At 34.6% G+C, this 23,361-nt stretch overlaps 1 long non-coding RNA gene across 1 annotated transcript in view; it reads right to left on the bottom strand.

The window, feature by feature from the left end:
• Window positions 1–2,964: 2,964 nt before the first annotated feature.
• The window catches only part of LOC132706600 (uncharacterized), a 32,356-nt gene continuing 11,959 nt past the window's right edge, over window positions 2,965–23,361 (bottom strand). Inside the window, exons 2-4 of the long non-coding RNA XR_009619603.1 lie at window positions 6,183–6,419; window positions 4,510–4,822; window positions 2,965–3,116 (exon numbers count right to left, since the gene is read on the bottom strand). This is a non-coding gene — a long non-coding RNA (uncharacterized LOC132706600). The remainder of the gene's footprint in view (window positions 3,117–4,509; window positions 4,823–6,182; window positions 6,420–23,361) is intronic.

The following is a 23,361-nucleotide window of genomic DNA, read 5'->3' as shown; positions in this document are numbered from 1 at the left end:
TTAATGCTTTTGCATTAATTTTGTTACTGAATACTATTTAAAATGTTTAGTAAAGGCATTTTTAAAATTTTTAGTTGCCTTAAAACAGAAAAGAAATTGCATCTCACTTTTCCATTATTTTGTAACTGGGAATTGGTAAAAGTAATTTTCAACGGTATTAATTGCTTGAATTAATTTTTTGAATAAAAGTAAAGTAAAAGTATATCAATTAATTAACTGCTGAACCAATCTTTTACACTTCTGCAAAGCACACAAAGTCAACGTTTTCTTTTACAGTAGGCCTGATTTTTTTTTTAGTAATTACCAACTAAATAATTTTTTTCAATGTCAAATCTGTGTGTTTTTGTATTGTTTTTGATTTCAGTTTCGAGCTTTTAGCAAATGTTAAGAACGGAATTTAGATTTTATTCTATTTTTGAGTAATTCTAATTCCCACTTCTGAAGTGTACGCCGCTGACGCCCACCAGGCAGGGCGGCGAAATTTAAGATTCATAGAATTAAAGATGAAGCCGGATGTTTTATTCAACGCAATACGCCTTGGAATACCTTTTAGACAAATGAACGACGCTATAGAACAAACAAAAGATGCCTGCGCGTGGGACAAGCTCGTTTGTCTTCGAAGAAGAATGGTGCCAAGAACAAGAATTATTAGTTGACGTCGACACGATTCGTCGATCTAGTGGAAATTGACGTAAAAAGAGCGTTAAAGGGGCGGCGGCGGCGGCGAATCCCCTTTTCCTTCGGTTGACGTTTTGGTGGTATTGGCTGACACCTGGTGGATTTCGAAGTGACTAGTGTCACACTGTCTAATCTCATATTTATGTAATCAAATATAAAGCATGTCGGAAACTCAAATTTTTGTAATAAATTGAACGTCCAAAGCTCAAAAAGATTTTGCAACGAATCAGAATTTTCGAAATTGGGATTTACGTAACAAATTGGATTTTATAATGAGTCGGTATATTCATAGCTCAGATTGATGTAATAAATGGTATTTTTGGTGATTTTGAACGATCGAACCTCAGGCTTAGGTAAGAACAGAATTTTGCAATGAATCAGAATTTCCAAAGTTGAAATTTACGTAATAAATTGGATTTTGTAACGAGCCGGAATATTCATAGTTCAGGTTTATGTAATAAATGGTATTTTTGGCGACTTGAAACGTTCAAAGCTCAGAATTAGGTAAGAATAGAATTTTGCAATAAATCAGAATTTCCAAAGTTGAAATTTACGTAATAAATTGGATTTTGTAACGAGCCGGAATATTCATAGTTCAGGTTTATGTAATAAATGGTATTTTTGGTGACTTGGAACGTTCAAAGCTCAGGATTAGGTAAGAGCAGAATTTTGCAATGAATCAGAATTTCCAAAGTTGAAATTTACGTAATAAATTGGATTTTGTAAAGAGCCGGAATATTCATAGTTCAGGTTTATGTAATAAATGGTATTTTTGGTGACTTGGAACGTTCAAAGTTCAGGATTAGGTAAGAATAGAATTTTGCAATTAACCAGAATTTCCAAGGGAGAGGATTTTGCCACGAATCATAAGCCCAAAGCTGAGATTAATGCAATAAACCGTACAAAGGCAATTAATTAGATTTTTCAATGAACCACGATATTCAAGGCTCAGATTTATTTAAGAAACGCTCTTTTTTCATGAATCGCATGGTTTGAAGCTCAGATTTAGAGAAATGTTGGATGTTGCAACTAATCAGTATATCCAAAGTTCAGATATATGTAATAATGTGAATTTTATAATGAGCCGGAGAATCCATAGTTCAGATTTCTGTAGTAAATGGTATTTTCGGTGACTTTGAACGTTCATAGCTCAGGCTTAGGTAAGAATAGAATTTTGCAATGAATCAGAATTTCCAAAGTTGAGATTTGCGTTATAAATTGAATTTTATAATAAACCGGAACTCCATAGCTCAGATTTATGTAATAAAGGAGATTTTTCGTTATCACAGCTTCCAAACTTAGGTTTAGATTAGATTTGCGTAAAACATTATATTTTAGAATAAACCTGGATGCCCACAGCTGAGATTACAAATACAAAGCCCATATTTGGGTATAATAAAGCCCAAATTTAAAGAATGAATTAGATTTTTCAATGAACCAGGATATTCAAGGCTAAGATTTATGTAAGAAACGCTATTTTTTCATGAATCGCATCGTCTTAAGCTCTGATTTAGAGAAATGATTGGATGTTGGATAATGTGAATTTTATAATGACGTTCAACGAATTTAGTATTTTGGAAGACTTCGAAATTATTAGGATTTGTGTAAAGAAATTGATGCGATTACGAGGGCTTTGTAATTAATCAAAAAATTGTTTGTTACGTATCTCGTTTTTGTTCTAAGAAGATATTTTTGAGAGCAAGTTAAGACTGTAGCATTTTTCGCAAAAAAACTTTTGAGCAGAGCTTTTCGAAATGAAGGTTTAGATCGGTTTGGAAGTTGTACTTTTGAATTACGCCTGTGAGAAGCGCCTGTGTTTAATATTTTGGCTAGTTTTGGTTAGTTAAATTATATAAATAAGAAATTTAATAAAATCGGGTTTTGTGCAGTCAATCTTGGGGTGGAACGCTAGCTTTCTTGGAGCCTTTTGAGGAGCGAACGATTCCGCTCTAATTTTCGTGTTTTTTTAAAATTTCTGCAAGTAATTGGATCCAGAATAAAAAATATTAATAAATAAATAAATCCTTCATTAAAGTTCCGTACAGTCTTGGCGCGATCGTAGCAGGAAAAACCGGAGCACGGGAGGGTGGGGGATGAATTCTGCTACAGTCATTGATTTCTTACTTCCAAGCCACACCCTTAGCTCGAGCGCTTCGCCCCTTCCTTATGTCTCTCCCCCCCGCGGCCCCATTTGCGCAGTTTTCAGTTCTTGCCCCCTTACGGGGTTTCCCCTCTTCTACGGCGGCGGCGGCGGCAAAGAAGTTTAAGGAGCGCAGGAGGGGGGTGTTTTTCGCCGGGGTAGGAGTCGGCGAAGGGGCGGGGGGGGACGCCCGTAGTCGACGAAGAGGTGCCCGGTTTTTAGGGGTGAATTTTTTCTCGGTATCCGACGGTGGACATTTCCTGGTTTTTGTGGTGGGCGGGCCCGGTAAGAATAATATCTGAAATTATAAGCATTATTAATGCCCCAGTCGGCATGGAGAGTTTGGAACAAACAAAAAAGGAATTTTCGTTATTTTTGATATAAAACATAGTCGCTAAATAAAAATATATTTATTAGAAAAAAGTTAAGATTGTAATTATAAAAATGTTCTAACTGACCTCTTTATTTTTTGAACTTTGTTTAAAATAATTTTCGCAAAAAAAAATTGAAAATTTAAAACAATCATATTTGTATCTTTATTTAAATTCTGATTCTGATTTCTGATTCAAATTAGTAATTAGTAAGGATGAATTTTTTGTTAGATGTGGTCAGTAATAATTCTTACATTAAAAAGACGCATTTTGGAAATCATAAAAAACAAAAAGTCAAACTGACAACCCTGTTCTTAATTTTCGATAGTAGAAATGCGTTTCCTTAAATTTCAAAATTTTGAAACACTTTTCCGTTCTTTTTCCTTCGCAAATTCCTTAAATTCAAAATATGAGCCACATCAAATTATTACTAGTACTAATCTGCAGCAACGAATTTTTTCTGCATTAACAGGAAAACACTACTTTTTTTGATTTTTAAGTGCAACGAAAAAGTCATTTTGGGCAATTTTAAAATTTATTTCAATATTTGAAGTTGGATGACTTTGGCCAATTTGGATTAGAGCCTATTATTCGGGAACCCGCCAAAGTAGCTAACAGCTGCGGAAACTGCTTAGTTAATATTATTACGAACATAGATAAATATCGGTTTAACGATAGTTAGTCGGATCATAAATTACATTGTATTCATAATTTGGAATTCTCCAGTAAATAATAAGCTTCATTAATTACTAGAAATTTTAATACGATTGGTACTAAACAATTTTAATGATTTGCCATTTACCTTGGTAAAATAAATCGAAGAACAAAAGTTGCTGTATTTTCTTTTCGTGAAAAAAAATGAAGCCTGAAATTTCTGGTCTACTGCTCCAATGATAGTCTCAAAGCCATGCCAGAAAAATCATCGAAGATTCGCAGTATTACAAAGAATCCCGAGGATTTTTCATTCAAAAACCCAAACTATCTGTAGTTATCCAAAAATAAGATGAACTCAATATATTTTTTACTACAATAGCGTAAAAAATATTGGAAAAGTTGGATTAAACTCCTACTAGGCCATCAGAGTTCATTCATAATTTGATTAAACCCAAATGCTCATTCAAATTGTTTTTTTTGTGGGAATAATGGAATTGTAAAAAAGTCAAATAAATAATCTATCTATCAATGTTAAAGAGAAGATTTTCTAACGAACTTTAACGAATAATTTGTAGGTTAAGAATAGCTTAATTTCTATGGGGTAATGCTTTTTGTTGAGGCGTATAACGTCGGAACGTTAAATATATATTTTTTTTCTCGACCTACCTGTTTTACTCATCAGAAAGTCAACGAAGCTACAAATAACAACCACTTCCCGGACAGGTAACAAATCCGAACGTATCAGGTGACGTCCATTTTTTTGTCTGTCGTTTTTTCGATGCTTCCGAGCTGCGAAAATGTCACGCTTGACGGCCGAGCCTTTGTCATACTGAATTATCCGTTTATTGTTCACCGACGCCCATATCTGATATCTTCCTTCTTTCGGTTCGTGTTCGCATTTATTATTTCGAGGTTTGTTTCATTTTGTTCTCCATTCTTTGTTTTTTTATTAGAAGCTGTTGTCAGACCGAGTCGTTTTCTGAAAACCAATTGATATTAATGTATTTCCGTCTAGTTTTGGTCACCTGATTTGATAGATAATTTAAGCGGTACCATAGAAAGATACAAATATACAAATCTTAACTTTCAACTGAACTTATGTCTTGAAAATTGCTTTAGATATGTCAATTATTGTCTTTAAGTTGTACTTATTATTATAAAGCATATTAATTCAATAACCAGCTTAAATATTCCTAGGTTATGTCCAAATATATTTTTAAAAATCTGTTCTTAAATCATAATAATAATGTTTCAAACTTTATTTTTAATTAGATGGTTTTATTTCTATTTAAATAAAAAATAAAATGTATTTGTAATAAAATTAACAAAGGTACAGATATCGACCAGAATTTTCGGAATCATTAACATTTTCTTAGGCTACGCTACGTTCGCACCAGACGGCATTTATTTACATAATCCCTAAAAAAACATTTTTTACGGCGTTTGGCACTTCTTGGCACACAGATTTGTAATTAGTTGTAAAGCAATAGAGCAAAATCAGTACAAAAAATTGTTCGACAAATATCTTAAAATATTAAAATTTTTAGTTTTTTAAAGTTAAATTAATTTTTAAAAATTGATGCATTTACTTTTAATTGTTTTTTTTTCTAATGTGTGTATTTTTAAAATAACTTTATGTCTAGTATTAAAGCCTTGCTCTCTAAGAGCACAAATTCAAAATATTTCAGAATTAGTTAGTGCAAATTAGTCTTAATTTAAATAGTGCTATTTAATAGGAAATCAATAATTTCTTGGATTTTTTCTTGACTGATAATCAGAATAGTGAAAATAGCATGCAGTGCGCAAAGTTTTTATTTCACATATCAATTTTTGATGTAGAAAAAAAGTTTCTTCTTCGATTTCTGAGAAATTTTTTCCTTCTGGCCCAATAAAAGTTAAAAAGTTATGAAAATTGAATGTATGAATTGAAAGATTTTATGCCATTTTCTATAATACCTCGTTTTTTTAATATTTCTTATTTAATCCCGCTGATACAGCAAAAAGGTTTCGTTTTATTTCCGCCTCAATATAAACTTCAAAATCTTAATCATTACCGGGTTTTGCATTTATAAGGATCGGTAACCAAATAGCAACAACAAATATATTAAAGGAATCATTGTACAAGTACTTTGGAAGGATAACATCTTTTTTCCTATTATATGCTTCTGAAACATGCAGAAATGAAAAGTAATGTTCGTTAAATTTTTTTCATAAAAAAAGATCATTCTAGATCGCTCTAGTGTCTAGCTGCGCAATTTGAATTTTCCAGGACGACACTGACTATACTCTCCTACATGACCTATCTGACAACTCGAGTATTGAATATTTAATTTACTCACTTCCAAAAGGGCGTTTCTTCAGTCGAAATCCTGCTGCTCCGTGATTTAAAAAAAAACTCCGAACATTTTGTTTCGAACTTTTATGGGTGGGATTGAAACGTATGCATTTTGGAGCAGCAGGATCCGACCGATGGTGAAAATTGAGTCCGATTTTCTTTCGAAGCGTCACATCATGGTAAAGTTGGATTTTGTTTGTGTGCGGTTGGATTTTGCTGCCGGAGACGGTTGTAACGGAATCTGAAACGGAAATGTCAATTAAACGATTGGCTGTTAGTTTTGGATTGAATTATTTGTGGTCATATAATATTAACTCTTTGCTCAGCGCTTGTACAAACTGCAAAATCTATATCTACAATATAGTAGTAATATTAATAAAGTTAGTGTTGGTTAGTTGGTTTACCATTCAAAAAAGTTATTATTAATTTGCGCTTTGACTGACCTGTTTACTTTTTTGAAGCCGAGTAGAATAGAAACAGAAAATAGAATATCTCAGAACCTGCCAAACCTACCAATAGTCTAGAATTTACTTACTGGTTGCTATGCTAATCTTTTAAGATTTTGTAGATAATTTTTTTCAGTTCGCGATATCATGATGTCGTCTATGTGAAGCAGGTATGCTGAGTATGAGTTTTTTCAATAGATATTTTCGCAAAATTGGGAGATAATTAAGTTAAAAAATAGCAAAATAGGCACGTTCTTTTCCTTACAGTTTTGACCACAAACACAACAAGTTTTTCGCAAAAACACGAAAAAGGTATGCGGAGAATCATAACCACCAAAAATGTAAACAACAATCGCACAGACTAATAGTAGTCTCTGGCAGTAGCGGTTCCTAGTTCGGCGTTGCCAATTATATTCTGATTTCATGATGATTCGGATGATTTTGCGTTCTTATGAACATGAGTCAATTTTTTCAGAAAAATAACGGAAATGGGGCAACTCAGTTAGTTGGGGCGTAACGCATGCGCAAAACATCCACACCTTTTCTACGAAAATATCATAGCCACCTGCCGCACATCACTTTTAGTAGTAGTAGCGCCACTATATTATCTTAGCGGATAATCTGGAATTTTTAAAAACAAATTCCAGCGTTTATTTAGTCAAACACCCCGTACATCTTGTCGCTCGTAATTGCTTGTAAAACGTTGGTGAAAGGGACGTGAAAACCAGTCGGTCAAAACGAGCTCGCGAACGAACCGAAAAGCCGCAAAACGATGGCGACGAAAAACGACCGGTCAGATTTTTCCGCCCCCCTCTCTCGCCAATTATTTACTTTTCCGCAGGCGAAAACGAATTAGCCCCGCTGACAACTAAATAATGTAAAACAATCTGCTCCACTTTAAATTCACTTAGGCGGAGAGTGTCCGGCTATTTTTCACCCGGGTAGAAAAATCGTACTTTACGAGCGGCCGGGGTTTTCCCGCCCCTATCCGGTCCGTAATGGGCCACTTTTTACCAGTTTTAAAGCGCGACGGGCGCATTTTTCATCATCCACGAGAGAAAAACGCCCGGTTACGGAAGTCGGACCGTCGCGAAAATTTCGAGGCCGGTAACCACGTGTCCCGTCCGCACTAGACTTCTGAATCGTAGAAAGTTTTCTAATAGTCGAATACCTGATCGTCGAGGTTTTATTAATACACATAGGAATTTATAAGAACAATCCAAGTAAAAAACTATTTTTTACCAGCAATGGACAAAATTGAAAGCTGTCGAATAATTGACATTTAATTTTTATTTACCCAGCAAGACGAACAAATGAAACGCGTCATTAACTTCCAAATTGTAATTACATTTTCAAAAGCAGAACACACAGAAACCGGTTATATATATATATATATATATATATATATATATATATATATATATATATATATATATATATATATATATATATATATATATATATATATATATATATATGTATGTATTGATTCACGGATGGAAAAATGAGATGACACTATATTCCGGGATATCATCCGTTCGCTTGTTGAACTCCGACTGGAATCCTGCAGAAGTTTCCCCAAAATGCTCGCGCTCGTGTTCGAAGTGTGTTCGTCAATGGTGATCAGTATAGAGCTATGATTACTAACTCTTTCATTCCTGAATTGAATAACCATGATGCCCAGGAGATGTGGTTTCAGCAAGACGGCGCAACATGTCACACAGCTCGTGCCACAGTCGATTTATTGAAAGACACGTTTGGTGACCGCCTAATTTCACGTTTTGGACCTGTGAATTGGCCTCCAAGATCTTGTGATTTAGTGATTTAACACCGCTAGACTACTTTCTGTGGAGCTATGTAAAGTCATTGGTCTATGCGGATAACCCACAAACGCTTGACCATTTGGAAGACAACCTTCGTCGTGTTATTGCCGATATACGGCCGCAAATTCTGGAAAAAGTCGAGAAAAAAAAACACCCCTTACATAGCAGTGTTTTCAATATTCAGGAAAGTAACCTCCTTTCAAAGATTTATTGACGATTATGTGCGAAGGTCTCTAAAAAATAATTAATTTTTGGGTTGGTTTGCATTTTCTTTCCAATGATAACTTGGGCATCCGAGAAAAGTATAGTATAAATAGGAAACTTCAATTGCTTGCAAGATGCATTGTAGGCAGTGTTGCAGAGAGACTTGCCCTTTTGGCTATAATTCCTGATATAGGCTAGTCTTTGCTATATTATCCTGTACCTTGTCATAGAGTCAGAGATAGAGGTGGGAAGAGGACGAAAGAGCAGCACTAGACGAGGCACAATTTTGATAAATCCATTTCTAAACGAGAGGAAACTTTTATGTGTAAGCTATTAGCGATGCTGCTCACTCTACCAAGTGAACCTGTATGCAGGCGGCTCTACCACTTGTCGTCTTCAAAGTAAAGTAATAACAATGGTAAACGTCTAACGACGACGCGCCCGAAGCTCGGGAAGTAACATTTTCGCTATTTCAATCTAAACCAAATAAATGAGTCCCCGCTTTGATGAATAAGGCCGAGGAGAGTGCTTGCTTTGTTTCAAAGATTAATTTTGTAAATGTATCCATTCGTCTTTGTTCGTCGCACCCTCTACTACTTTCAAACTTGACGACTTCAATCTTATTCGCTCTTATATACGTGAATCCAATTTGGCACCTATTTTGCGAGGCTTTGTCTCTGCGCCCGATTGCCGCCAATTATTAATAAGACTTTGCAACATGGAGGCGTACCTGATAATGCACGACGACCACGTTCGCTTTTTCGTTTAATTAAGAGTGCTAAAAATTACGAGTCTGCAGGCCTCCACCATTAGACTGGATGAACTTAGAAACTATTTTTATTAACAGAAAGCAGAGAATCGTGGGCTTCAGATGTCTGTGGTAGTACCAGGTGTGTTTGTGGTTTATTGGAATCTTAGACTGATAAAACTGTCAAAGAGCTAATTGGTTGTTGATATCAGGAGATCCAATAGGATTTCGAAAACAGCTAACAACTCCAGGGGCGTACCTGCTTGCAATTCCGACTAAAGGAACAATAAAGAAAACCCGTATTTAATACGGCATATATATACAGTTGACTCCTGGCCAATAGTAATACCACCAACAGATAAAGTCGATAATTCCTTTCTTCCTGATGCTACTTTGTCAAAAAATATTTCTTTTGGTATTCCTATGAAAACATTAAAACTAACAAAAAAATCTGTCTTTTGTAAACAACAAAGTGACTGAGAACATCTATTTATCTGAACTTTTGGTCATATAAGCTAAGGGTTGAACTCATATTGATGAAATAGAAAATGCCGCGATCTTAGCAAACGTATTGTAAACATCCTCAAAAATTAAAAATTTAAGCATTATTGTTAAAATCTAACTGAAAAGAAACTTAACATTTTTGTCAGGGTCAGAGAACCTTGATATAAAAATTTATCCTGATGTAGCATAGATGTGTGCTAATCTCAAAGCACTAGCACTCTTTTGACTTTAGGTTTTATGCATATTTAGGCATGTTTAAAGGAAAACCCAGTTTTATATTCGACGTTTATCAGATTCTGTTGAAATTCCTTATAAATAAATAAGCATATCTATTATAACTGCGTGGAGGCCAGTCCAAAGGCTCAATATTCACCTCATAAATAATTTTGTACTATTCTTGTGGTCTGGAATTATGAAATTCTTCTTGTAATCTGGAAAATTTATTCGTTAGACATGAAATTCCAACTGAGATAAAGAAGTGAATAGAAAAATAATTTGCTTAGAAAAGATCGGACTATGCATAGACTTAGACAGACACCTGATGCTGTGGACGAAAATTCCCACAGAATGTGGCGTTGAAATAATTGAAATAAAAGAGTTTTTCATCGTTTCTGAAGATCGAAGTCCAAATTAAAATAAATAAATAAATAAATATATATATATATATATATATATATATATATATATATATATATATATATATATATATATATATATATATATATATATATATATATATATATATATATATATATATATATATATATATATATATATATATATATTCAAATTAAGTCAGCAGTTCGCGACAAAATTAACTTCAACGTTGACTGACTTGTTCGTCTTATTTCAAGTTTTTTTTTATATTATTAATTGTAATAATCGATATGTCAAAGAAAATAAAAACACGCTCGTGCTGCACCTATCATTTCGGCAAACGTCATTAGAAGGAACAATAGTTAACCCTTATCCGGCGAAACATCGTCCAATAAATCACGCCTTTATCTGGATGCACCCGTCTTCTCTGCGGAGGAAAATTTCTTGTTTGCGCTAACTATGCGAAACCTTAAACGTGGAATTTCTATTCGCCAACTATTTCAGGTAATTGAATATTTTATTTGGTCATATCCGGGGCGAATTTCTGAATAGGAAGCGGAAACGGGAGAGATCGCGGCGGGTCTCTTATCGCGGAAAATTCTCCAGGGTATTTAAACGGCGTTACGTGTCGCTAGCGAACACCACTGCTACCAACCTACAGCACCGATAACGTCAAATATTACCGTTAGTCTCGTAGGGACTTTGCTTAAGACTACTAAGTGCTAAATAATTTGCTCAGGGGGGTGGAGGATGTGTTTGCATGGTCACGGGGAAACACATGCCTGCGTCATCTTGGAGGATATTGACTAATTGTAAGGTTTATTATTTCCAATAGCTTTCTTCTGCACTCTCTCTCTGTACCTTTAAAAGGCTCGTACGAGGCATGTTCACAAAGTAAGGTGACTTTTGTAAAACACTTGAAATGTTGACAACGGCATATGGCGAATCTATCGTGGGCAATAGAAATGTTGATAAGTGATACAAGCTGTTCCAAGATGGCCGCTCTGGCCGCTCTGGACGCGTAGAAGAAGTGAAACAAATGGCGAGTCACTATTAGAGAGTGACTGAAGTCGTCGGCATCTCTGTTGGTTCGTGTAATGCAATTTTTTCCGAAATTTTGGGCATGACACGTGTAGCAGTCAATTTCGTTCCGAAGCTACTTAATTTTGAACAAAAGATCGTCAAACAAGCGTCGCTCAAGAGCTGTTAAACTACATTATTGATGATCCTGATATGCTCAAAAAGGTCATAACTAGTAACATGGCTATATGGTAATGACCTCTAAACCAAAGCCCATTCGTCTCAATGGAATAAGCCAGGATAACCAAAATCGAAACAAGGACGTCAAGTTCGATCAAATGTCAAGGTATTGCTTACTGTTTTTTTATTATCGTGGAGTAGTACATCAAAAGTTCTTACCACAAGGTCAATACGGTCAATAAAGTCTATTAAGTTAAGCAATAAGAAGAAAACGTCCCGAATTGTACTGCTCACTCATCGTTGTTTGTGTTTTACTTTTTGAGCACAATATTCATATTCACCGGATATGGTCCCCTGCGACTTTTTCCTGTTCCTAAAACTCATGAAACGAATAAGGGTTGGAACGATTGAGGAGATCAAGAAAAAATAGCTGGAAGAACTATACCAGCTAGTCCATAAGAGAAGTGCTTCGAGTATTGCGAAAAACGTTGGTACAAGTGTATTATATCTAGGGGGGATTACTTTAACGGGACCAGCATTAATTTTGATGAATGAGTAAATACTTTTTGATAAAACTTAAAAGTTATCCTACTTTTTGAACACTATGTATGTTAACAAAGCCTTCCTGATGATCTGTAGTCATAGTTTAAGCTATTCTTTTTTGTTTCATAATTGATTCATTTGAAAACAAGTATTGTGAATTCAAGATCTTCCTATCTAAAATGGTATATAACTTTCTGGAGACGGCTTGGGTTCTCTTTAAAAAAATATGAAAAAAGAAATTTTGCAATGGTGGATAGGCAAGACCATGCCGAAGGCTTACTGGCCACTAAAAAAGCATTTAAGCCTAAGGAGAGTGCCACACGTGTGCTTATCGTAAGAGCAAAATCATAAAAAAAGGAGCTACACCAGGGGGCAACTATCGTAATCTAATTTGAGATACGACCCAGCAAAAGTGACACATAGGCAACAGACAATTGATTACTATTAGTATTAATAGGTTTAGGATCTATTAAATCTATAGTGCCTATTGCTTTCTTGGTTCATCACGTTCCGTAACAAGAGGTGCGTCGATATTAATGTTTTCATCTTCCAGTGAATTTGCCTAGGACTTTTTTAACGTCTTTTATTTTAAATGGTTAATGATGAGGTTGAACAGAAATGGACTTAGTGAGTCACCTTGTCTTAGTCTCTGATTAACTTGGAATTGTCCCCTCAAGTTTTGCCTTTACTCTGACCCTAGTGTACATCTCCTAGGATTGCAGCCGATGAAGCAGAAAAGCACTGGTTTTTTATACTTCTCATCTGCAAGATATATCATTTTGGCGAATTTGTTCACTATAATGGTCGTGGTAAGTTCCGTACACTTCTTGGAAGCAACCATACCACCCTCATAATTTTGAGTAGTGAGTAGTACGGCGTTGCAAATGTACCTCAGAAAATCGCTTGGTAAAACTAACGCGAAGTGTAGAGTCAAACTTTCTCCTCTGCGTATGTATAAAACAATAAATCCGTGTAACCCTATCCGTCTCTAGGCGCTTCTACGTCGAAATAACGAGCGGGGCGGATAAAAGCGGAGTCTGAGGGCTTAACAAACATCCATCACCGCTCCGATATGAATAAGTAAAACTAGCGTAAAACTTCGCCCAAACTCCGCGATACTCAAATTTTAATTAGTTTTGAGTCGGGGAGAGTTTCTGGATGAAACTTTGCTAATATTCGGGCGGAAATTAAAAGATAAGAAAATAACTGCGGCAAGGCTTCAAGCTTTCCCGAGCGAGTACGTGTGGCGGCGTCGCCATATTTGGGACCCTATATACGTTCGTTTCGTGGCAACCGGCGTACCGAGCTCCAAGGAAAGTTTTTGATGGTTCAGCACACATTAATCCAGCTACCGTTTCGCGTTCTCCATTATGCGCGTCTTTTAGGGTATTTATTGCGTAGAATTAAGCGTGGAGATTTTGCCAAATTTATACGATTACGTTTTGGGGGAGTGGGGATGAATATGCCCGTGGAAACTCTAATATCCCTCAATCCAATTTGCACTTATTCTTTTAAGAACTCTCAGTGGGTCTCCCTATGCCTGTTTTATTCAGTCGTGTCTCTCCCATCTCCACTTTGCTCTTTGCCTCGACTTTTGTTCTATGACGAATTTCTTCGTTTCTGATTCTATAACAGTATATTTCAGTTTTCCATGTGCCACCCATCCCAATGATATTCTACTAGTCAGCTCCGCAGTTTTGTTGTCTCTGCTCACTATGACTTCATGGCGCAAGTACGTATAGTTCGACTTCAACAAGTTACATCACAAATCGGCTAACATATACACTATCTGATAACCAAATATCCACAAGTTGTACTTGTTTCTTAAATATATCAATTTTTTTTTAAGTTTTATGCGTGAGCATTGTTCTTTTCGAAATTGATATCAATATTTTATTTTTTGATGATTTATTTTAATGTGATGACCAGTTACATTATTTTCAAGGCCAAAAAGTTAAAAAAATTATTCACTCTGTCTAAGTTTGTGGTTTTTTTTATGTTAGTAGTATTGTAGCAGCAGTTCTAATACAATGTGGGCGTGATACTTTGAGTCGTAAATCATCGGATGTTTTCGGGATGGCGAAGGAAATATTTGAAATTTGTCCTATTATGTATTGTTTGTATTCAACACAGTGCGAATATCCTGACCTGCATACAATCTAAAGTAAAGCTTTGTTTTATTTTATTAGAGGTCGTAATAATTTTTTTATTAAATTGGAGTTATCCCAACATCCATTAATCAGTTTAAATTGGTAAAAATACACAATCATTGTTTAAGAAATCTTTCACAGTATAGAAAGATTTTTTTTTAATTTCAAAGTCGTTAATTTTATTTGTTTAATATTTGAGAAATTCAGGTTTTATATCTTTAATAACACGGGTTTTAAAAGAATGAAAGTTATTATGTGTTGCATAATTATTTACATGTTCTTTGATATAAACTAAGCAATCCAAAATATATCTCCAAAACTAACCAAAACTCACTGTTTTTGAAAGTGTTCTTTTACGTCACCCCTATATGTTAACAGGCGAGATTGACCACGTGCGTTACTTCATCGTTGCCAGTGTTTTTTTAAATTTTTTAATTAGGAGTGTAGTTCTGGATATGCGCTTCAACTGAAAGTTTGGGATCAAAGTAAACTGCCACGAACGCTCAATGCTCAATATTATTTTTATTGTGTTTTTTCTATTCTTATAAGCATTTATTCTGTTTTCGATTTATTAAGTCGGGACCCATTTGCAACAAAGTAGTGTTGATTTTTATCATTATTATTATTATTATTATTATTATTATTATTATTATTATTATTATTATTATTATTATTATTATTGTTATTATTATTAATTATTATTATTACTATTATCATTATTATATTAAGATAAGGTCAAATGAAGGATGATTCCTGCGTTATTAAATAATTGAGGGCCCCGCCGACAGAAGCGGGTAAATTGAAATTTTCGATTTTTTTAAAATATAGTTTAAATTCTTGTCGCTAGAAGTTGTTTCATGCAGTTTTGTACAGTTTTTCGTTTTCCGTTTAATGTTAAAATTAAATGGTTTTAGAAAATTATGTTGCGGACGAAGACAGTAAACAAAAAACATATAGAAAAGGAAATAAGAATAAAAAAAGAAGAAAGAAATAAAAAAAAAGAAAAAAAGGAATAACTCAAGAAACCAATGAGAAAATAAAAAGTTATATCAAAAACACGGTAGATGTTCAAAATGAACAAAACTGATGAAATCGATTCTTTCCGAAAGTATACGCGCTCCTCACTAAAATCGAGATCTCGGTAATTTTTTTTTGTCTGTCCGTTCTCCTTTCTCCTTTCTCTGTTCCTGGGTTTTTTGACGATAACTTCCGAACGGTTCATGTAACACGCTTCAAATTTTGCTCTTTTTTAACAGTCCGCGGGGTACATAAGATCTGTAAAAATGGCTGTCAAGTTTCGGCGTCCATCTTTTTTTCTTCGATTTTCTACTGTTTTTTGGACATTTCTATGAAACACGATAAGTGTCCGAAATTTGAAGCTATCTATTGAAATTGGGGGGGTTGGGGGGACGGGAAGTATTTTTAAAAATAAAAAATCGCGTTTGCAAGGGTCTAACAAAAGAAACATTTCTCGAAAACCGTTGATAATAATTTTTCAGGAATGTACAGGGCCTATTAAAAAAAAAAAGAAACTGAAAAATGGGTCCCCCTAATAATGAAAATTCGCTACAACTAAAAGACTGTGTTTCAGATGTTAGTTTGCCCGTATAGACAGCTAAAAATTTTTTGTTTAAGGTTTTGACGTTTGTACGCGGTGTTGAAGATATTCCGTGCTGTATAAGAAATGTGTTAGGTGTCCTAAATTTCCAGATATCGACTTCAAATTTAGCGGGAAAGTAAAAGTCCGTGCTCACATTTAAGCAGTATAAATTGGGGGCAATACAATTTCACCAAGCACTTTTTGAAAAATTTTGAATTATTTTTGTTGATTATCTTGGCTTCCAGAAAAACATGCGTTTCTCCATAACCACTCACCCGATTTTCTCAAAAACCATTTACTATTTTAGAAAAATTCTTGCACCAGAAAACGGAATTTTTTTATATAAATATAATTCGCAATAAATGCAAAACCACAAAACATGGGATAATTTAATTTAAACAGTCTCGAAAATTGTGTCGAGAGAGTTTCAGGTTTTCTCCGCCCAGCAACGATTTTTTGAAATCAATCTTGTTATTTACGAGGCTCTTAACCAACAATCGAAACCACGAAGCGCGGGATCCGCTAGATGTTAAAATAACCCAACCGAAATATCAGAGAGTGTGGGGGGCAGAAGCCATCCCGCAGGCAGTCACGTAAGCAATTTTTCTTACTCCCGTCACAAATTCCGCTTCTTCAAACAAACGACTCCCCGGCTCTTATATTTATCTCAGTTCTCGCCCTTTCCCTTTTCCCCGACCCTTCTCGTTTTCCCTTTAAAACATCCCTTCTCTTTGTAGGTACGTTCCGGGGTATGGGGGGCCGCGACGTCTCGAATTTCACCCTTAAACCATGCAAAATTAAGGCGCACACTCGGTCACATCCTTAACGGAAAACACGCTCACCCCTTATTTTATAACGTTTCTTAAACGCGACGCCGCGACCCTTATTTAAGGGCGACTTAAAGGTGAAAATCGGCGGGGCTTGGCTTCGGCCCACCCGAAGGGGTAAAATGGCGTAGCTATTTAATGTAGGGAAAATAATACCAATTTGGAATTTCTCTGCAGATTTTAGTTGTGTTTAAGTTTAAGGAGAGATTTTATAGTGGTGTAATTGGCAAAGGGGACCCCTTGCGGGGGGACTGTTGGCGAGGGATCTGCCAGGGCGAAAATTAATGCAAAGGAGAATTAAAGCGGAGGAAAATCGGGAAAATGTTTTGCCAGTTTTGCGTGTGATTGCGACGGGTGTGTTATACGCGGAGGCTCAAATAACATATATCAATGGCGTTCGCCTTAAACCATGTTTTGCTAGCGAAGAAAATTTTCTTGAAAATTTTTATTTAAATCGTTTTGCTGCCTACTTAATTTATTTATAAAGCAGGAAAAAAGCGTAGGAATATAAATATTAAGAACTAAACAAAATCTGGTATAAAATACTGAGAATGAATTATAGATTATAAAAACGAGTCTCCTAAACCCAGGCTAAATCAATTACAAAATCAGTCAACTAAAAATTGATGGAAAGAGAATCCGAGCATTGCAAGTCTATTTGCAAAATCTAGGTGCATCAGATCAGTTAAGCTTCCATAAAAAGACTGTAAGAATGGTAGGTCTACTGACAAGCCACTACCACTACCAAGAAGAGAAGGAAACTGCCAATGTGAAGGCCTATCGAGGGTACGTTTTCATCTGCAGAGGCAAGGAGCTACAACAAGGAGTCGTTATCGACGCTAAGGTGTCTTAATCGACGAGGAGAACCTAAATAAAGCTCTGCAGCCACGGAGAGAGTCACTATAAATCTTGTGTCCAGAGTGCCAAATGAAATTAGTGACTAAATTGGCGTTTATCAAACTTGCGCAATATGCTATTAGCAATTTATCACAACCCATAGGACATTAAATAATTGTAGGACATGATTCTAAGATAATAAATAATAATTTCAGATTTCTTTCGCAATTTAGTAGGCAAAAGTTTTTGGTTTTACCTAATTTTCCATACAAATGCAAAATTCCTTATAACGATAACGGCTATAATCTTTTATGGTCTTCAGATTTTGATACTTTCCCTAAGATTGCCTTAATTTGTTTTCGCGGCGCCGGGTATACAAGCCGAACGGTCTTTAGAAGCCGCGTTTTATGATTCGCGGCTTTAATTTTCCGAGCTCAGATTTAATTGGTAGTAGTTTTAATGGGGACGGCGTTCTCATTCCAGTTTTAACGTATCTGAGTTTATTATTAAACGAATAAAATTGTACATAACCGGCGAGCCATTCTTGTCCACTTTCCACAATTCCAAACGAACAGTATATCATCACTGGAGCTAATAGCCGTAGAAGTTTGGGGAGAAAATAGTGTTAATTAAAAATTATTATATTAATCTTATAGTGAAGCCGTACATATAACTACGACAATAAAAATAGATACTCGTAAGCGTGTACTAATAATAATATAGATTAATTTTAAATATTAAAATATAATGTCACAAAAATAAAGTTTTTTTCGATAAGTGTTGATATATGAACTGGGTGCATAATGCTTTAATTTCTAGCATTACATCTATGCATGGTGGTCAAACAAATGTTTCCGTTATTATTTAGAAATAGTACGTATTCAAAAATATTCAATGCATTAAATGACATGATTTTAAATTCTTCAAATCTACCTCTGCAAGTATGTATATAGGAATTTTTCAAAGAAACTTCCCCAGGCTACTGTAATACTATTTACAAAACTTCTGGATTCCTCTTGCCTCGGTTATTATTGCAGCTAGCCACAACACAGGAGGAATCCAGAAATTTTATAAATAGTATATAAATAGGAAATTTACATTTATAACATCCTTTTTTTGCACTAAAAATTATTGCAGAGCAACCCCAAAATCTTACACTCTATACTACACATCGACTGGAAATTGACACAGTACAGTATTCTAGACACATTCAGATTTGCATAACGTAATACAATTTTTATACCATAGTCTATTTTACTTAATTTTATGGAGATACTGGCAGTGTGTTGATTCGAGAAATATATTTGCTATATGTTCATTTATTATGAATTGATTTCTTTCGAACCATTCCGTGGTTTTCTGCATTGCATATACACTATTGCATAAAACATTGCCAATCCTGCCACGTGCAATCAAAAAGGTTGTTATGGCTCCTATATATATTTGTTTCTGGCCAATATTATTATCATTATATTATTATTTCTTTATAATTAAGATTTTCTCAAGAAGACACTGCCTAATATAAAGAATTTGAGAATTGTTAAATAATAATAAATTAGTAATTATAATAATAAAAATATAACAATAGATTAGTAATTATAGCATAAAATCTCGCAGACCTGCAAAACTTAGTAAACACAGTCAATGAAGGTTGTAAGAATTGTGACAAGGGTGACAAAGTTTGAATATCTCTCGGTTGCTGAATTGATCAAAATATAAATCCTTCATATGAAATCAGATACCGCATAGAACAAGCAAGAAAGTTCATGACGCTGCAATACACTAAACACACAACAAGAGAAAAGCTTGTAAAATGTTACATATGGTCGACTCTTATGTATGGATGTATGTATGTTCATGACGCTGCTAATACACTAAACACACAACAAGAGAAAAGCTTGTAAAATCTTACTTATCGTCGATTCTTATGTATGGATGCGAAACATGGACGCTTAATAAAGAAATGCTCAATAAGATCGAAGCATTTGAAATGCAGACATACAGTAGAATGCTTAAAATATCTTGAACCACAAGAAGAAGTTCTTCGAAGAATGGGACACGGCAGGCTACTTCTGGAAGGAAAAAGTGAATTGGATGTAAGAGGATTTCATGGATAAGAAGCCTGAGGCAATGGACAGGCCTTAACGCAGATGAGTTACTCCGTGAAGCACAAGATCGGGAAATCTATGGAGATACAGTGAACTTGACACTTGGTTTATGAAAATCTAGTTTTGCTATACACTTAGATTTACCAAATGTGAATCACTTCCACTGCCCCAAGAGAGTAAACCATAGCTCAAGTGAAAATTTCTTAGCAAAAAATATAATATTCTTAGTTACTTTAGTCATAAATGTTCTCTCAAATATGTAACCAACTAATGATTATTATCAAAAGTAATCATTGTTAGCTTTTATATTTTTCTTTGATACTTTTCTTGGACACTTTTGACCACAACCATCATCTAATTAACTGTAAAGGTGCACATTTTATTTAACGAACAGGCAACACGAAAACATCTGAAACGTGTTTACCCGGCCTCAAATTTTCCAGACGGCTCGACCGCTTAGCAGCCAATTTTGTTAATTTACCACCAAATTTGCACTTTTTACGGCAATTTTCACCCTCATCTATTTAAATTAGGACCTCTTCGTCGCACTTTCCGTCATTTTTCCTCGCAACGTCGCGTCAATTATAAAACGGCCGCGACCGCTGAAAGGAAATCGTCGATGATTTTTGGAAAACGAAAATTTTAGTTTGTCGATAAAATTTCGCAAAATGGACGTAACGCGTGATTTATATATTTTTAAATAGTCGGAAAACAATTATCTGCGGAACATTACAAGCGCGGTATTTCCATCATTCGAATGCCCTCGGGGAAACGCGATCAAAAATTCATGTGACGACGTCACGTACGGTTGAATTTTCCGACAGAAATATTTTATCAGGCGCATTCATAAACATCACGTCAAAACACGAACGTGAAAAACCGGTAAATATTTATATGGGGAAAAAAGTTGTGTCTGCACAATGGAAAATGTGGAACGAGAAAATTCGTGCGTATTGTATGCTTCATCGTTTTGCGATAGAACGTGTTTTTAATGTGAGATAAAATTGCTCAAATTTTTTCAATATGTCAGGTCGTGTTGTCTAATTTCTTAACTGTGAAAAGTGAGGTAGCGCGGTCAAAATGTTAAAACTAGTAATCTACCTTTCAAATTAGCAATATTTAAGAGGAATTTGAAAGGTTTTGGTATTAACGAATGTACGTATATATATTTTTCTTATATAATTATTCTCGAATTTTATTCTGTTGGGAAATATGCAGGATCCACGGCTTTGCCAATGTCAACAGCAATTTGCCTTGGGGATGTTTTTTTTTGCATTTATTTTTATCACAATCACTTTATATATTCGATGCTGTCATGGCTTCGTTGATAAAGAACCAAATAAACAAGTACCTCTGGTAAGTTTTGTCGTAAAGGCCATGATTATCAAGAACTAAAAATGAGTTGTGAATAATTAAAAGGGTAGGAAAAACCTTTTGCATTAGATAACAAATAGAAAAAACGTACTACTTATTTGTGATGATGTTACAATTACTATTTTATTTTGGGAGATGTAATGTTGGTAGAGTGAGAAAAGCAACTAATTTTTATCACTATATAAATACTATACATTATTATAATTATGGATTTTTCTTCTTATATTTTTATTTATAATTCATTATATTTTCTCCGTATTATAATTGAGATTTTCCATTTAATGTTTAACTTATAATGAAAAAATTTCCTTATTATAATAATTTGTAGTGTTGCTCAATAGTGAGGCAAACTACTATATCTATGTCTTTTTAACATACCCTAGTGTCAAAAATTAGATTCTTTTATTACTGTACCAACAGTTCTCTATAAACAAAATAGCAATCTTAACAAAATCATCATAAATAAATAGTAAGTTTGTTTCTATTTGCTATCTCACCAAGATGCTACGTCAATATTGTTAATTGATGAAAAATGCCCCAAACCCACCCCACTTTTGTATTTTGTATTTTTAAATATATAACAATTATCATGTCAAAATATATAATTTCGTGAGAATCTAAACTTTTACTTCTTATTTATTTTGATAAATGGATTTTCTTCAAATAAAAGTCATCTCAGTTCAATTTTTATTTATTATTTCCTTCGATTTTATGCTATACTTTTTCTACTCCCTTTTGTAAAATACTTAATTATACATCGATTTGGTCCCACGGATCCGAATCTCTTTGGACATTTTCAAAATATTGCCCCACCGACTTGGGAGCAATCGGATATTTTTGGAGATCTTACCGTACGGCTTGAATTTTGACGTTTGTCAATTATGACAGTCAACAATTGATTGTCGTAGAAAAAGTATAGTATGTAACACGTTTGCTAAACTTTTTATATCACTCGTGTATTAAACACTCACTCCGCTTGTGCCAAATAATTGTATATTATGCAACATATTCCGGGATATTATCAAATGGATTTGGGAGATGTTACCGCACTGCTTGAATTTTGATTATTGTCAATTATGCCAGTTACAGAAGCAACACTTTGGTAAACTTTTATATATTGTTATTGCTTCACGAACATTCAAATAAATCCTCGTATAGACTACGTAAAAACACAGGGCTAATGAAGAATGTGTCAGTATCTCAAAATATTGACACTAAAAATATCTGAAGCATTATATTTTTCTGAGCATATTATTTCCCCTACTTCAAGGAAAAGTAACCCAAAGTTCTGTGGACATAATTATTGTCGAGAGTGTCCAATGTAAAAAAACTTCAATCGCCCTCATATTATGGTTACACATATTACATATTCTTATATATTAGCCGATTATAAGCGTTCCCCCGTAACTCCTCTAACCCCTTCGAACGATTTCTTCGCTTCTGTCCACGTGCTAGACTCTCAAAAGTTACCACCTTCCTCCCACGCGACCGAAGCAGTTAAAGTTGCGCCATATTTTAGTCACAGATGGATTTGACATTGGGGAAATTATTACCGCGGCTTGGATGGGGGAACGGCGGGGGGGCATTTAAGAAACGGGCGCGGGAATTAGAAATACAGCTTTTCGATTACCTTAATGAGCGAGAGCCAAAATGGCGGTAATAACTCCTGCTTCATTTTGTCGACGAAAGCAGAGTTCATAATTTGGTTAATACCTCATCCCAACGCTCGGGTTTATTTTGCGACTTATTTTTGGTTATTCTACGTTAAGGGCTGTAATATACAATAGCTCATATTTCAGCCCAAGACCGGGAAATCGAAGTTATTATTTAGTTAAAAAATATACGGGTTGTCTCTAGAAGATGCGGAAAACTGTTACCCCAAATATTTGAAAGTTTAAAAATTTTCATAAATAATTTTTGAAATAATTTCGTTAACTTTTGGAAAATTAGAAGCTGCTCTCGACTTCATGTGTAATTAGATATGCAAAAGTTGATATTCTGAAGAAGTAAAATTTTTATTTTGTGAAACTTTCCGTTGTTTTCACCGATGACGTAATTATATTTTTATAAAATTTTCAATTAATTATAATATTAAAAATGTAATTTTTTAAATCGAAATTTTTTAGAGACATTTTCGGTAAGTGTCCCCGGCGGAAAATGAGATTGGCTGCGACTTTTCCGAGTTTGTCGTTTTCGGAAAACATATTCAAATTAACTTGTAA

This window comes from Cylas formicarius, unplaced genomic scaffold, assembly GCF_029955315.1.
Source record: "Cylas formicarius isolate icCylForm1 unplaced genomic scaffold, icCylForm1.1 PGA_scaffold_8__14_contigs__length_24414737, whole genome shotgun sequence".
In the NCBI taxonomy this organism is placed as follows: domain Eukaryota; kingdom Metazoa; phylum Arthropoda; class Insecta; order Coleoptera; family Brentidae; genus Cylas; species Cylas formicarius.
The sequence above is the reverse complement of the archived record's forward strand: the minus strand, read 5'-3'. Positions and strand labels throughout refer to the sequence as shown.